Below are 15,851 nucleotides of genomic sequence, written 5' to 3' on the forward strand. Positions count from 1 at the left end.
ATCAATGAATGATATGAAAAGGTAACAATGTAGCCAACGTTTATGTATTGACTCAATAAACTAGAAATACAGGGCTTGTCAGCTAAACAGAGGTGAGGATGGCTGAACAAAATTGCATATAACTTTGAAGAAAAGGTAAGAGCTTTACAATGTTATTTGTAAGGACCAAGAACTGTTGCTCCTGTTCCCCCTATCACCACAGATTATTCCCTCACTCATCAGACCCAGTGTGAAGGATCAGTTCAAAGTCCCAGTTCTGCACCAAGAACTGCAATTGGACAATCACATTTTCACCAGCAGGTACAAAGAAAAATTACCTGCAGAGCCCTGAATGGAACTCTTTTGGGTAAAGAATAGTCAAGCCTAACTGTGCTAGTAGTGCAGTCAAAATCAAAGGAAATACAAGGAAATCCAAACTTCCAGATTTTGGATGGAAACCCCACATACAGTAATTCCCATTGTCTATTTAGATCCCCTCTGATAAAGCCCAACCTATTAACATAGGAGTAAATTTGCTGTAGTTAGTCACCACTTTCTACAACTGATGCTTCAAAGAGACAAAAGATACATGAAGTAAAAGATTAATTTTGTCACATGTACATTGAACCATTGAGTGAAATGTTTCACTTGCAGCAAATCAAATCAGCAAGGATTGCGCTGGGGGCAGCTCAGTTTTGCCACAGTTCCAGTGCCAACGCCAACACAGCACGCCCACAACTTCACAAGCCTAACCATGCCTCTTTGGAACGTGGGATGAAAGTGGAGCACCCAAAGGAAAGCCACGTGGCCATGGGGTAAATGCACAAACTCCTTACAGTCACATGAATCGAACCCCAATCGGTGATCTCAGGTGCTGTAAACCCAAGCACGAATTGCTACACTACCATGCCATCCTTACCTTTACACAGTGCCCTTCATGTAGAAAAACAGTCAGGGTACCTCACCGGTACATAATCTGACAAAATTTGAGGTGAGCGCAAGGGGGCTGTCAATAGAATATTTTGATTTTCTGTGATAGTTAAAGGCATTGCAGCCATGGAGAGGATAAGGAGACAAAGTGAAGAAATTCAGGGATCAGAATTGAAGCAGTACAAAAAACTTGGATAGTAACAGGGCCAAAAGAGATTCCAGGTATAGAGAGGGAACACAAGGCTAAGAATTTCTAAGAGTTTCATAGTGAGGATACATAGGATAGTGAGTAGGAATTAGTGTAGCTGCAAGTACTGAGGTTTGCAGAGGATGAAAGACAAAAAATTGTTCCAAATGCTATCGGAATGTTTATGTAAGGGCATGTAGTTCAAAATATTGTTTCAAACAGACAGATCGGGCAAGTGTGATTTTTTCAGGCATCTCATTCAGTGCTCCAGGCACTTACTCATGTTGCACTGAGCTATGCAGATGTGTCAATTAGATTCTGAGGAAACTGATCTTGAAAGGTTTGGTGTTTCCTGCTCCATAGATGCTGCCTGATCTGCTATTCATTTCTAGTACTTTCAATCATATTTTTGTAATTAGAAGTTCAAATTTATCAACAAAGCATGGTGTATCGTATATAACCTTGAGATTCATCTACTCGCAGGCACTCACAAAACAAAGAAACACAATAGAATCACTAATAAAAACACACACAAGTCCGCCACATATCCAATTTGCAGAAGAGGACAAATCGTGCAAATAGTGAAAAGAAACAGAAACACATGGAACATGAACTGCAGAGTTCCCAAAAGTGATCCACGGCTGAGCCGAATGAAGCCAGTCCAGAAGCCTGATGGCCACAGAGCAACAACTGCTCCCGAACCTGGCAGCGTAGGACCCAAGACTCCTGCGCCTCCCGCCTGATGGTAGCAGTGAGAAGAGACGGAGACCGGTCAAACACAGGCAGACAGCGCTGAACACCTGTTCGTTTTCCGCTCTTGTCCTCGACGATTTTATTCTTGTCTGATGCTTTAATTAGCACGGAGTATTGGGAATGACCCATGCGTTCGCCTTCTGCTGTCAGTCCTCAGTGCAGCGTTTACTCCCAGCAACGGCCATCCCGGCCGTACCTGCACTATTGAGAGTATAGTTTGCCAAATCCCCCAGGAGACGGCAAAAGTGCCAGATTGTTTAGTTGGTTCAAAAGTACATCTTTAAAAGGGAAATTACAGGCTGCAGACTGCAGCAATCATAGTTCAGAAGAAGTAGATCTACTGGATAATCTAGCAGTTTTGTGCGCTGTCCATAAAACGTCACCATTGGTCACCAGTGCCATCTTGCTCCACTTTCACAACCAGCAGTATTTTGGTCTCGTATTCTCTCACTCTGGTTCTTGGGAAAGTGAAGGTAGGAGATTTCAGCCAAAACTGCAGCAAAGCTCATCCAGCGTTTCCAGTTTGAGGGACTGAATGGTATCAACTGGGCTTCCCGCTCTTAATCACATTCAATTAGTCTCATTGTGAGGTGCAGCAGCTTGGAAATTATTTAGGTTATGCTAAAATCACAAACAAGAGTTAATCATTTGAAAAATGCACCTGGTTTCTTATTCCATTACAAGTTTTGACAGAAAAGCAGCTTACGGCACAAACTGAAATCCACATTTTTCCCTAAAACAGAGAACTAATTACTATTTTGAAGAAGTTGCCAAATGCTAGAGGAACTGGACCTTAAAATTTAATAAATATAACTGACAAAGGATTGCTTAAAACATCTGGAAAGAAACTTCGAACAATAACGGGTAGGAAAGCTAACACCATGATAAATAACCACCATCATAATTGCTAAATTTAGTCTATGAAATACAATGGATTCAGATCTGGAACAACTGTTTTTCCTTTTTCCAACAAGAGCCTTCCACTGCACGTTGCCTGGCGACGTACTCATGGCTGCACCTGGCGAGGGGCTTAGCTGAAGTACAGTAGACATGGCTTACATGTTAATAATTTAAAGGTTAAGCGAGTTAGGGCTTTTTTCTTTGGAACGAAGACAGATGAGAGGCAACTTGATAGAGATGTATAGGATTTTGAGAGGCATAGACAGCACCCTTTTCCCCCAGAGTGGCAAAAGCTAATACCGGAGGACATCATTTTAAGCTGAGTGGGGAAAGTCTAGAGATGTCAGATGTGGGTTTGTTTCACAGTGGTAAGTGCCTGAAAGCACTGCAGATAGTAGAAGCAGATACATTAAGGAGATTTTTTTTTCATACTTATTTATAGCATGGTAACAGGTTCCTGCGGCCCAACGAGCTCGTGCTGCCCAATTACACCCACATGAAAATTAATCTACTAACCCATATGTCTTTAGAATGAGAGAGGAAACTGGAGCACCCTGAGGAAACCAGTGTAGTCATGGCGAGAACATACAAACTCCCCACAGACAGTGGTTGGGAACTGAACATAGGTCGCTGGTGCTGTAAAAGCACTAACTACAAACCCCATTACCAGAAAAGTTGGGATATTTTCCAAAATGCAATAGAAACAAAAATCTGTGATATGTTAATTCATGTGAACCTTTATTTAACTGACAAAAGTACAAAGAAAAGATTTTCAATAGTTTTACTGACCAACTTAATTGTATTTGTAAACATACACAAATTTAGAATTTGATAGCTGCAACACACTCAACAAAAGTTGGGACAGAGGCATGTTTACCATTGTGTTACATCACCTTCCCTTTTAATAACACTTTTTAATCATTTTGGAACTAAAGATACTAATTATAGTAGATTTGCAATTGGAAATTTTGTCCATTCCTGCTTGATATAAGACTTCAGCTGCTCAACAGTCCGGGTCTCCGTTGTCTGATTCTCCTCTTCATGACGCACCATACATTTTCAACAGGAGACAGATCTGGACTGGCAACAGGCCAGTCAAGCACACGCACTCTGTGTCTACAAAGCCACGCTGTTGTAGCCCGTGCAGAATGTGGTCTGGCATTATCCTGCTGAAATAAGCATGGACGTCCTGGGAAGAGACATTGCCTTGATGGCAACATATGTCCCTCTAAAATCCTAATATACGCCTCAGAGTCAATGGTACCTTCACATACATGCAACTCACCCATGCTGTGGGCACTGATGCACCCCCATACCATCACAGATGCTGGCTTTTGCACCTTTCGCTGATAACAATCTGGATGGTCGTTTTCATCTTTGGCACGGAGAACTCGACGTCCATTTTTTCCAAAAACTAGCTGAAATGTGGACTCATCTGACCACAGCACACGGTTCCACAGTCTTTCGGTCCATCTGAGATGAGCTCGGGCCCAGAGAACTCGCTGGCGTTTCTGCATAGAGTTGATGTACGGCTTCCTCCTTGCGTAATACAGTTTCAAGTTGCATTTCTGGATGCAGCAACGGACTGTGTTGAGTGACAATGGTTTTCTGAAGTACTCCCGATCTTGCGTTGAGAAATGTTCCTTTTGAACTAACAATTCTCTCACGAGTTTTGGCACAAAGGGGTGAGCCACGACCCATCCTTGCTTGCAAAGACTGAGCCTTTGATGGACACTACTTTTATACCCAGTCACGATACCTCACCTGCTACCAATTAGCCTACTTAATGTGGAGTCTTCCAAATCGGTGTTACTTGAATATTCTGTGCACTTTTCAATCTTATTTTAACTCTGTCCCAACTTTTGTTGAGTGTGTTGCAGCCATCAAATTCTAAATTTGTGTATATTTACAAAATACAATTGAGTTGGTCGGTAAAACTATTGAAAATCTTTTCTTTGTACTTTTGTCAGTTAAATAAAGGTTCACGTGAATTAACATATCACAGATTTTTGTTTTTATTGCATTTTGGAAAATATCCCAACTTTTCTGGAAATAGGGTTTGTAATTGCTACATTACCATGCCACCTCTATATAAGAGTTTAAAAGAGTTTAAGAGAGTTTAAGAAGGATGAAAGAAAAATGGAGGGTTATGGGTTATGTAGGAGGGAAAGGCTACATTGATTGTGGAGTAGGTTAAAAAGTGGGCACAATATCTTGGGCCAAAGGACACTTTCTGTGCTGCGCTGTTCTATATTCTAATTTGATTGTACAAGCAAAAAATTGTTAAGAATTTGCAATCATGAATGCCAACAAAAAAGTAGGTCGTTCTGACTGGATGCTAGATTGAAGAATTTCTTAACAGAGCTGTATTTGCTATGCAGCACTGATTTTAAAACAAATGCATACTTTAAACAGGATGGAAGAAGATAGTACTACTTTTTAACAGAACAGTAAAATCAAAACTTCACTGAGAATGCTGAAATACTATGATATTTTAATTTACTTGGTGTATTATTTAATCAGAAGACCATCTGGTAGTTAAGGAATCTGCAAAGCTCCTAGGTTAGTTTGGTCACTGTTTCAGATTTTCCTTGGTGCTATATGTTGGCAATGAAACTTTGGGTAATTACTGACTATTACTCTAAGGCATGACTTGTATTATAATGGATTTACTTATTTATTGAGACACAGTGTGGAACAAGCCCTTCTGACCCATCAAGCAACTCCAGATTTAACCCTAGCCTAATCACAGGACAATTTACAATGACCAATTAACCTACCAACCGATAAGTCTTTGGACTGTCGGAGGAATCCTGTGCAGTCACGGGCAGAGCGGCAGGAATTGAACCGGGTCGCCTGTACTGCAAAGCTTTGTACTAACCACTACCCTATAGTGCCACCCTATTACCTCACCAGGCCATGAAATTATTTATTTTTCAAGCCTCTAGTCATAATGCACTGGAGGCCTGAAGTAGTTTTTTTTTACATATCAGACTATGATGCACACCAAAAGGCCAGTCACTCTACAGAGAAAAAGTCTTTCTAAACAATCTGCAGTTTCACCTTTGCCAGTCTTCATCAGACCAAGGCACATGCACCTCTTGCTCTTCTCCCCTCTGTCTAAGTGAAAACTAATGACATCTGGCCACCGCAATCGAAATACAATGTAACGTGAAGGCAGGAGAATCGGGTTAAGGGGATAATAAATCAGCCATGATGGAATGCAGGAACAGACTCAAATGGCTGAATGGCCTAATTCTGCTTCTATGTCATCAAGACAAATAACTAACACCCGAGAATGCCTATAATTATTATTTTTCCAATTCCTCCAAGTTTCTGCAGCAAAGTTTCAAGATGGTCAGTGGGAGCCTCCTTGTAGGTCTCCATGCAACTGGGCAATTTGGAATGTAAATGTAAATAGAGAGTACAGGAGTACGCCACATGCATTCAATCTCATATTTTCCTTTTTTTACCTTCTTTATAGGAAGGTATTTCACATTTCAGCAAGTTCTCCAAATTCACAAAAAAGAAACACATTACTTTGTCGAACATTTCAAATGAATAGGTTAAGTCATATTAAGTATTTTAGAACCAGTTAAACACCTATAGTAGGGGGTTATAGTGTCATGGTGTCACAGAAATAGGCCTTTTGACACACCTAGTCCATGCCAAACTATTATTCCACCTAGTTCCATCAGCAGGCACCTGGACCACTGCCCTCCATACCCCTCCCGTCCATGTGCCTGTCCAAGTTTCTCACAAATGTTGACATCAAACCTGCATCCACCACTTCTGCTGGCAGCTTGGTCCACATTCTCACCACCCTCTGGGTGAAGAAGTTCCGCTTAACATTTGACCTTTCACCCTTAACTCATGACCTCTATTTTTAGTCTCACCCAACCTCAGTGGAAGAAAGCCTGTTTGCACTTATCCTATCTATACCCCTCATAATTTTGTGCACCTCTATCAAATCTCAGCCAATTTCTTGTTGGCTCTATGAACTGTATCATCCAACATAATAAAAGCTTCAATGTTGAGTCCTCAATGTTGGCGCACAATGTTGTGCCAAACTAAATAAATTAAGAAGCAAAAGGCCAATTAAACTATTCCCTAATGCCCACACAATGGCCATATCCTTATAATTCCATCATATTCATGTGCCCATCTAAACATCTCTTAGAAGTCCCTAAAGTATCTGCCACTATCACCACCCAGGCAAGTCCATCCCTGGCACCCAACACTCTCTGTGTAAAAAAACTTACAACACCTCACATTTCCTTTGAAATTACCCCCTCTCACCTTAAATGTATGCTCTCTGGGATTAGACATTTCAATCCTTACAGTCAGTTTCCAACTAAACAAAAGGACAACATTAGTCACTCTTCCTGAACCTGATTAAAATTAAGTTTCCCTTAATCAAAAGGGATTATGTGACAAAGTCAGCTGAGGGAATAACCTTGAAAAACTAAAATAATTGTAAGTATCTCAAAACAAAATGTTGCTTAACACAAGACAACTGGAGAAAAATCTTGACAGGACTATTTTTCACTTATATTACTAACTTGGAGTAAATTACATGTCAGACCAAGGTGCACATCCAAAAGCCAATCAAACTGCTGAGAAACGGTATTTCTTAACAATCTGCAGTTTCACCCAGACCAAGACACATGCACCTCTCACCCTTCTCCCCTCTGTCTAAATGCTACCTAGTGAAATCTGCCCACTGCAATCTGAGTAAAATTCAATGAGGAGGCAAAGCAAACAGCATTATGAAGGATCCCACGCACCCCTCATATAAACCCTTCTCCCTCCTGCCATCTGGAAAAAGGCACCAAAGCATTCGGGCTCTCACGACCAGACTATGTAACAGTTTCTTCCCCCAAGCCATCAGACTCCTCAATACTCAGAGCCTGGCTTGACACCAACCTACTGCCCTCTACTGTGCCTACTGTCTTGTTTATTATTATTATTTATTGTAGTGCTTGCACTGTTTTGTGCACTTTATACAGTCCTGGATAGGTCTATAGTCCAGTGTAGTTTTTGTGTTTTTTCTTACGTAGTTCAGTGTAGTTCTTGTATTGTTTCATGTAGCACCGTGGTCCTGGAAAATGGTGTCTCATTTTTGCTACGTTCTGTACCAGCAGTTATGGTTGAAATGACAATAAAAAGTGACTTGACTTGACTTGAGAATGGGGTTGGGGTGCATTGATGGAACGGTGGAACAGACTCGATGGGGCCAAATTCATTCTATATTTTATGAACAATTTTCTAACATCTGAGTATGCTTTAATTCTTCCAATTCCTGCTTTGAATTAGAGGAGAACAGGAAACAAAGACCTCCAAGTTTTAAAGATATGCTGGAGACAGATTTGATGAGTTTAAAAAAGTGTTGTAATTAGCGATCCCTTGACCTTAAAAGGAGTTCAGGAGACAGCCCTTCATATGTGTATGCAAGCATTTGGTTCAGTAGATCAATAAGTTAGTTAATAGGAAGAGTATACCAAGTCCCCTGTTTAATCTAATAAGTAGAGGTATGGCAGGGCACGTTAGACCTACAGAATGCACATTCAGAACAACCACAGTGTCTTCAGCTGGAGATGCTCAACCCACAGTTTATCCAGCTTGAGTACAGCTACATCAGTACAAACTATTTCATTGTTTAGTAGACAGCACGTTTCAGAAAGCGGTCACCCCAAAGGTCAAGAGAGTGCTGACTGAGGGGGTCTGAGCAACTGACATGGAGACAAAGACATGCGTAGTTCAGGAAACCCCCCCCAAGGCTAGCTTACTCTTGGACTAGTATTCGGTTCTGAATACTGATTGCAGAGCATTCTTCTAGGGGTTGGTAGCCAAAGCCAGATCATAGCACCAAGGGTGTCACAGCTGTACATTGAGGAAAGAGAGTTCACAGAAGCAGTAGGTATACGGCATTGTGTAGTTAGGAGAGTGGACAGGAACTTGTAGGGCTACAAATGTAACTCCAGGTTGATATATTGCTTTCCCATTGCCAGTTCCAACATCTCAATGAGCGACTGCAAGAAAATTCTGAAGGAGGAAATAAATAGCTAGAGGTCATGGAGCAAATCAGAACTGTATTTTATAAAGTGAATAAAAGCAATAAGAAGTAGAATCTCAGAAGTAGTTATCGAACATTACTGCACAATATATTTTGCTGATCTTTTAAACTACTCTAAAATCAATTTCCTATTAATTAATGCACTCCATAATTACCTGTCTTTTATTTCTAGGCCTGCTTTTTTCCCTTCTGAAACTTTCCTCAGATTTCTATCCTGCTGTCAACCTGGTGTAAATTCTCCCCAAAAACTGTCCCAGGAAACATTAACACAGTTGAGATGCAGCCCCTTCCGATGTGCATTGTTTTCCACCTGTCCCAGACCCACTCCTATTATCCCAAGAATCCTATTGTCTTGCAGCATCTTTCTAACCAAGCATTCATGTGTGCTATCATCCACTTCTGCAGCCATCGCAAGGGGGGGAGAGGATGCCAGTGAAAATAATCCAGAGATTGTTAAAAAGGCATATGGAGCACTGATTTTCATTAGTCAAGGGACTGAGTTCAAGAGCCACGAGGATGTTACAGCTCTACAGAACCCTAGTTAGATCATACTTGGAATATTGTGTTCAGTTCTGATTGCCTTATAATAGGAAGGATGTGGAAGCTTTAGAGAAGGTTGCAGAGGGCGAATTACTAGAATGCTGCCTGGACTAGAAGTCATGTCTTATGAAAATAGGTTGAGCAGAAAGTATAGTGTACAAAGCAAATGAGCTGAAAACACTTAAAAACACATGAAAGTATGATATTATCACTATTGTGAACATGGCTTAAGGAGTAAAAGGAATGGCACCTTAACATTCATGATTACAGGGTTTTCAGGCAAGAAACCAGAGGGTGCCAATATGGTTCAAGAAACAATCAGAGCCGTGAGAAGGGATGATTTGTTAAAACCCTCCTCAAGCAATGCTACGTGGGATAAACTAAAGAATAAAAAAAGCAGTTCCATTCGGACTGATATATCCTTCTTAGAAGTGTATTATAGACGAGGGAAATGGAACAGTAAATTTGCAGTAAACAGTAACTTCTGGCAAGTGCAAAAGTATTTGGACAATAATGGTGGGGAATTTTAATTACACAGATGTTAATAGACAGCACAAAGGGCACAGAATTCATACGCTGCATTCAGTATAGCTTTCTTAACATCTTAGAAGTAGATAAATTACTGTGCAAGGATGAAATAAATTCCAGAATGTTGCAATAAATAAAGAGCAAACTGCAGGTGCTCTGATCATCATTTTGTAACCCCTCCAGCTAAAAAAAATTATGATGGTAATGTTGTACCTTTGTTTAGAAAGTGTGGAATGGAGTAATTACAGGTAGTTTAACTTTATTGATGGAAGAATTATTGGCAACAAGTTGAAGGAAAAATATAACATTCATTTAAGAAATGCAGATTACCCAGAAACAGTCAATGTGGATTTACTAAGGGGAGTTATTGATCTTTTGTTTCGAGGTAAGCCAGAATAAGCCCTTCCAGTCCTTTAAGCTGCGCTGCCAGTGACCCATTTAACCCTAGCCTAATTGTCCTGTGATTAAACAAGGGTTAAATGTTGGGGGTTGCCAGTGGCACGGCTTGAAGCTTATTCCACGCTGTATCTCGAAATAAAATAATCATGAGACAATCTACAATGACCAGTTAGCGTACTAATTGTACATCTTTGGACTGTAGGAGGAAACCTGCACATTGGGAGGAAACCCATGCATTCCACAGGGAGGATACACAAACTCCTCACAGAGGACTTCAGGATTGAACTACAAGTCCTGATGCCCCGAGATGCCCTATTGTGACTACGGTGGCACCCTATGGCTTACAAACTTGATTAAGTGTTTTAAGAGGTAGTAAGGAAAGCTGATGAGGACAGGGGCTCTGATGTAGTATTCATACATTTCAGCAAGACATATGACAAGGACCTTTAGGCAGGCCAGGCAGAAACGCGAGAGATCTAAGCCACTGACTCAGTAGCAGGTTGCAGGGTGTAGTGATTGACAGTGGGTTTTATGACTGGGAGGATTTTACCAGTAGGTTCAGGTCCTCTGCTCTATGATTAGACTTCAATCATTGATATATGCAACAAAAATTAACATTCTCAAATGGTGCAATAATTGGCTCGCTCATTAACAGGAAGGAAGGCGGCTCTCAACTTCAAAAGATATAGGTGGTCTAGTCAGTGGGCAGAAAAATGTTTAATCCACAGAATTGTAAGGTATTATATTTGGGAAGGTGCACCAAGCCAGGGGATCTATGGAGTAAATGGGAGTAAGTTGAGAAGTCTGGAGGAGGATTCGGAAGGGTATGTCAACTTTAAGGAAGCAGTGAAGGTAGATAAGGTGTTAAAAGTTACCTAGGTTGATGGTCTTTATCAACCAAGACACTGATTTCTAGAGCAGGGAGATTATACTAAAATTATACATAACATGCTAGAATAATGTAAAATATTAGACAAGGCACCATTTGTGTATGGTATACAGAACTGTGCAAAACAATAAGCCACATATAATTAACTAAGGTGCCTAAGACTTTTGCACAGTACTATATTTGTCAAAGTGGAGCGGAGAGTGAGCTAGTAAATCTGGCAGGAGCAAAGAATGTTGGGAATGGCGAGAGTGGAAGGCCGCTGGAGGAGTGTGGGAAGGATGACAGAGAAGGAGTGACAGGGAGGGGTGTGATACGGGTACACACACACCCAGCCCTGATACAACAGGCAAAGTCATTGGACTCTAAACAATTGGTTTACTGATCACTGGTGCTTCCCGCTCCCTCCCCTTTTCCCAACCATGATTCCCCTCTCTCTACCCCCTTCCCACTCTCAGTCCCAAATAGAAACCCACATCAGGATCAGATTTATCAACACTCACAGATGTCATGAAATGTGTTTTTTTTCTGTGGCAGCAGTACAGTGCAATACAAACAATTACCACAGTACTGTGGAAGAGTCTTAGGCACCCTAGGCATATATATGTGCCTAAGAATTTTGCACAGTACTGTACAGTTCAAACCACCACATTGCAGGAAAGATGTGAATGCCTGGACAGGATGCAGAAAATATTTATGAGGACTGGAAAATTTTGTCAATGAAGAAAACAGGATAAATTGCGACTATTTCTTTTGGAAAAAGGAAGGCTGATGGGAGACTTAATCAAAGTGTTTAAATAATGAGAACCCCAGATAAACAGGAAGAAATTCTTCCCTTGGTGAAAATCCATGGGACTTAAAAAATTAAACAAAATGGGAAAAGGATCACAGGGGATGTGAGAAAAATCTTTCATCCAGATGGCAGCGGGGTTCAGTAATTCAATGCCTGAAATGGAAAAATATTCAACTCATTGTCTACTTGAAAAATTATAACTGCAGGGCTATGTGATAAGTGGGTAGCTCTGTTTCAGCGTGGATATGCTAGTATGAATGGTCACAAGTGTTCCCTGATTGTACAAATTTGTGTTCAATCTACCAAGGAGCCTTAGGTTCAACCAAGATGACAATCAATAATAAAGCATACACACTGGTGCCAGGATAAAATGGAAATAGGGTAGGTTAATTAGTCATTGCAAACTGTCCCGTGATTAGGTTTGGATTAATCGGGTTTGTCGGCTGTTGCTGGGGCAGCGTGTTTCGAAGGAGTGGAAGGGCTGACTCTGCACTTTCGCTAAATAAAATAAGTATAAACAGGAGTATAAAAAGTGGCCGAGGGATTTAAAAAGATGAACGATTTTAATCCCTGAATATAGGTTTATGTTCCATTAATTTTAATCATACCTTGTTGCTTTATAATGCTTAGAGTCATAGAACACTACATCACAGAAACAGGCCCTTTGGCCCATTTAGTCTGTGCCAAACTATTATTCTATCCTATTGACCTGCTCCTGGACCAAGGGATTGTTATTTGAATGAGGGTAGTCATTCTTTAAAAGTTAGCCTAGGCAAGAAATCTGATTATGATTACTGTACATCACAAACATGCCTAATCTTGTGCTCACCAATATATGCAAATATGGCTAACAAGAATAAATAAAGGCATCCGTGAGTCTTGCAAGACCATGGATCTGCGCTGGAAAGTCTTCACTCTCCATGGAAGACCGGCAATTGCCCATGCTGCAAGTCTCCCCTCTCCATGCCAACGATGTTGTCCAAGGGAAGGGCATTAGGGCCCATACGGCTTGGCACCAGTGTCGTCGCAGAGCACTGTGTGATTAAGTGCCTTGCTCAAAGACACAACACGCTGCCTCGGCTGGGGCTCGAACTCACGACCTTCAGATCACTATTCGAATGCCTTAACCACTTGACCACGTGCCCACACAACGAGAAACACCTCATACAATTGGAGGTGGCAACCTTTGCCCTAAGATAGAAGCCTCAGGTCAAATGAAGAAATTAAGTATATTCCCCAGCAAAGATGCACTGGGCCTTTTTTATTTTCATGTCATGGTTCACCTATTCACTACCTTTATCAGCTAATTCACTTCGAAATTAGTGCATTTATTTACACTGTAGTCTTGTTTTATGTGATGCAAAACATAAGTTACAGAAGGTTAATTTATATGGGTAACATCTGGTATCCCAAAATAGTCCTTGTGTAAAGTGATCTACACTTGTCCAACTGGACTCAATTCAGAAAGACTCCAATCTGCCAGATCTGATTGGGTATTATTTGACTCACTCAAGCAGATGCTGTTCAAATAAACATCACCTGCATTGAACATAAATGTTCTTACCATTCCAAAATATAATCTTACTCCAAGCTCAAAACCACTAACATTTATTACATAGGACAGAAATGTTTAAAACCTCAGTGGAAGATTTATATCAATGAAATGCCATATCATTTCCCACAGAACTCCATCCGAACACTTCACATTCAGTGAACTGCAACAATCTATGATGCAAGCGAGCAGTGCAGCTTTTCCAAGCACTCTCTCAAATAACATTTCTACCATTATTGCTTGACAAGCACTTAACGAAAGAGAGATATAATGGCTTATTTAATCCCTCATTCAAACAATACCTTGGGCAATAGAGCAATTAAAATACAGGTGTCCCCCGCTTTACCAACGTTTGCTTTATGCCACTTCGCTTTTACGGAAGACCTACATTTAGTACCTGTTTTCGCTAACTGAAAGAGGATTTTCACTTTTACAAAAAAAGATGCCCGCTTTAAACTTGAGAAAGTTTACCCTGAGAAAGACTACCATGACCGTGAAGACTTGCGCGGGCAGGTGTGTGATTTTTTTCTACAAATCGGTTTTGGCTTAATCTTCCCGATTCTGTTTAGTGAAACTACACTGTACATACATTATTTCTACTTTATATAGGCTGTGTATTTATCATATCATTCCTGCTTTTACTATATGTTAGTGTTATTTTGGATTTTATGTGCTATTTGGTATGATTAGGTAGGTTATTTTTTGGGACTGGGAACACTCAAAAATTTTTCCCATATAAATTAATGGTAATTGCTTCTTCACTTTACTTCATTTTGGCTTATGAACGGTTTCATAGGAACGCTCTACCTTCAGATAGTGAGGGAAACCTGCAGACATTCTTAAACTACACTAAAAATGGATTTTCTTAAAAAACCCTAAAATCACCTTGAAAAATAGGCTTCTTAAGATACTAATAGAACACTCTTTCAAAGTTACAACTCTTGGACAAACAGTATTGCATTAGGTTTTCGGGTATCTTCTGATCGTTCCTCTCATTTGTCCTTTAAGACACCACCTACATGTACTGGTAGAGCCTAACATCAAAGACTACAAAATAGTTACACCACTAAACTGCAAATCATTTAGTCACCAAACTAACCCAAAAAAAATTGCAACTAGGACTCTCTTTCTTTGTTAGACCATAATACAAAGGAGCAGAATTAGTCCATTCAGCCCATCAAGTCTGATCCACATCACTTTCCATCTCAAACAATCTGCGGGAAGAACTCAGCGAGTCGAGCGGCATTTACGGGAGGAAAGGAATTGTTGATCTTTTGGGTCATACCCTGTATCAGGTTCTAATGCTACCCATTTGGATTAATTTAAGTATCTGTCATCTAAATTAGCTAGAGGTTCCCCTTCAGTGACGATCAGCTTCCAGAAAAGACATCCAGCCTCACCTTCAGAACAGGTTTTGACTGTGACCTTCCAACCAAGTCATAGAAGTGATAAACATTTTCTACTATCCAGTGTAAACCAAACTGAAACATGCCAGTACCAATATTCCTCTACCCTTCTCAATTACAGATCTCAGACAAAGGACTCAGTCTCCATAAGACCTCAAGACATAGGAGCAAGAACTTATCAACCCTGCTTTAAATATACCCAAGGACTTGGTCTCCACAGCCGCCTCTGGGAATGTATTCCAGAGGTTCGCCATCCTCTGGCTAAAGAAATTCCTCCTTATCTCAGTTCTAAAGGGGTATCCTTCTATACTGAGGCTGTGCCCTCTGGACCTAGACTCTCCCACTATTGGAAACATCCTCTCCATGTCCACTATATCTAGGCTTTTCAATATTTGATAGGTTTCAACGAGATCACGCCCCCATATTCTTCTAAAATAATTCAACAATTTCAGATCAACATTTTTACCTCGTTTCTGCATTCATTCCACATGCCTCCAGCAATTTCATAAAACAGTACAAGAGTATAGGCCCTTCAGCCCCCAATTTTGTGCTGCTCCAAGATCAATGTAAGTAACCCTTCCCTCCAAATTTCATATAATCATTTTGCATGTACACCTCTTCCAGACTTACACCAAGGTACTATTCTTTTTCACTCTGCACTATCACCTTTCTTGTTCATCTCATTCACAGACTTTTCCTTTTTTACAAAATCCCCGTTTTGTAACATTTATTTGAGCTCCATCTCATGTCAGCTCGTATGGAGGTCAGATTGTGAACCACACGTCAACGAGTAACTGCTCAATGGATTGGAGCTTTTCAACCCAATTCCCATCAATCACTTAGGCCATGTCCTGTAGGTCCTTTATTACTGTATATCTTCATTAATGATATGCAATATTGTCACAAACCAGCAGAAATAGAT

General features: G+C 40.6%; 1 protein-coding gene across 5 annotated transcripts in view; it reads right to left on the reverse strand.

Annotated features, from left to right (window-relative positions):
- Positions 1 to 15,851, reverse strand: part of LOC134353136 (transcriptional regulator Kaiso-like) — a 49,168-nt gene that overhangs the window by 18,542 nt on the left and 14,775 nt on the right. The gene's annotated exons all lie outside the window — the stretch shown is intronic.

The sequence above is a fragment of the Mobula hypostoma genome, chromosome 10 (assembly GCF_963921235.1).
Source record: "Mobula hypostoma chromosome 10, sMobHyp1.1, whole genome shotgun sequence".
Lineage (NCBI taxonomy): Eukaryota > Metazoa > Chordata > Chondrichthyes > Myliobatiformes > Myliobatidae > Mobula > Mobula hypostoma.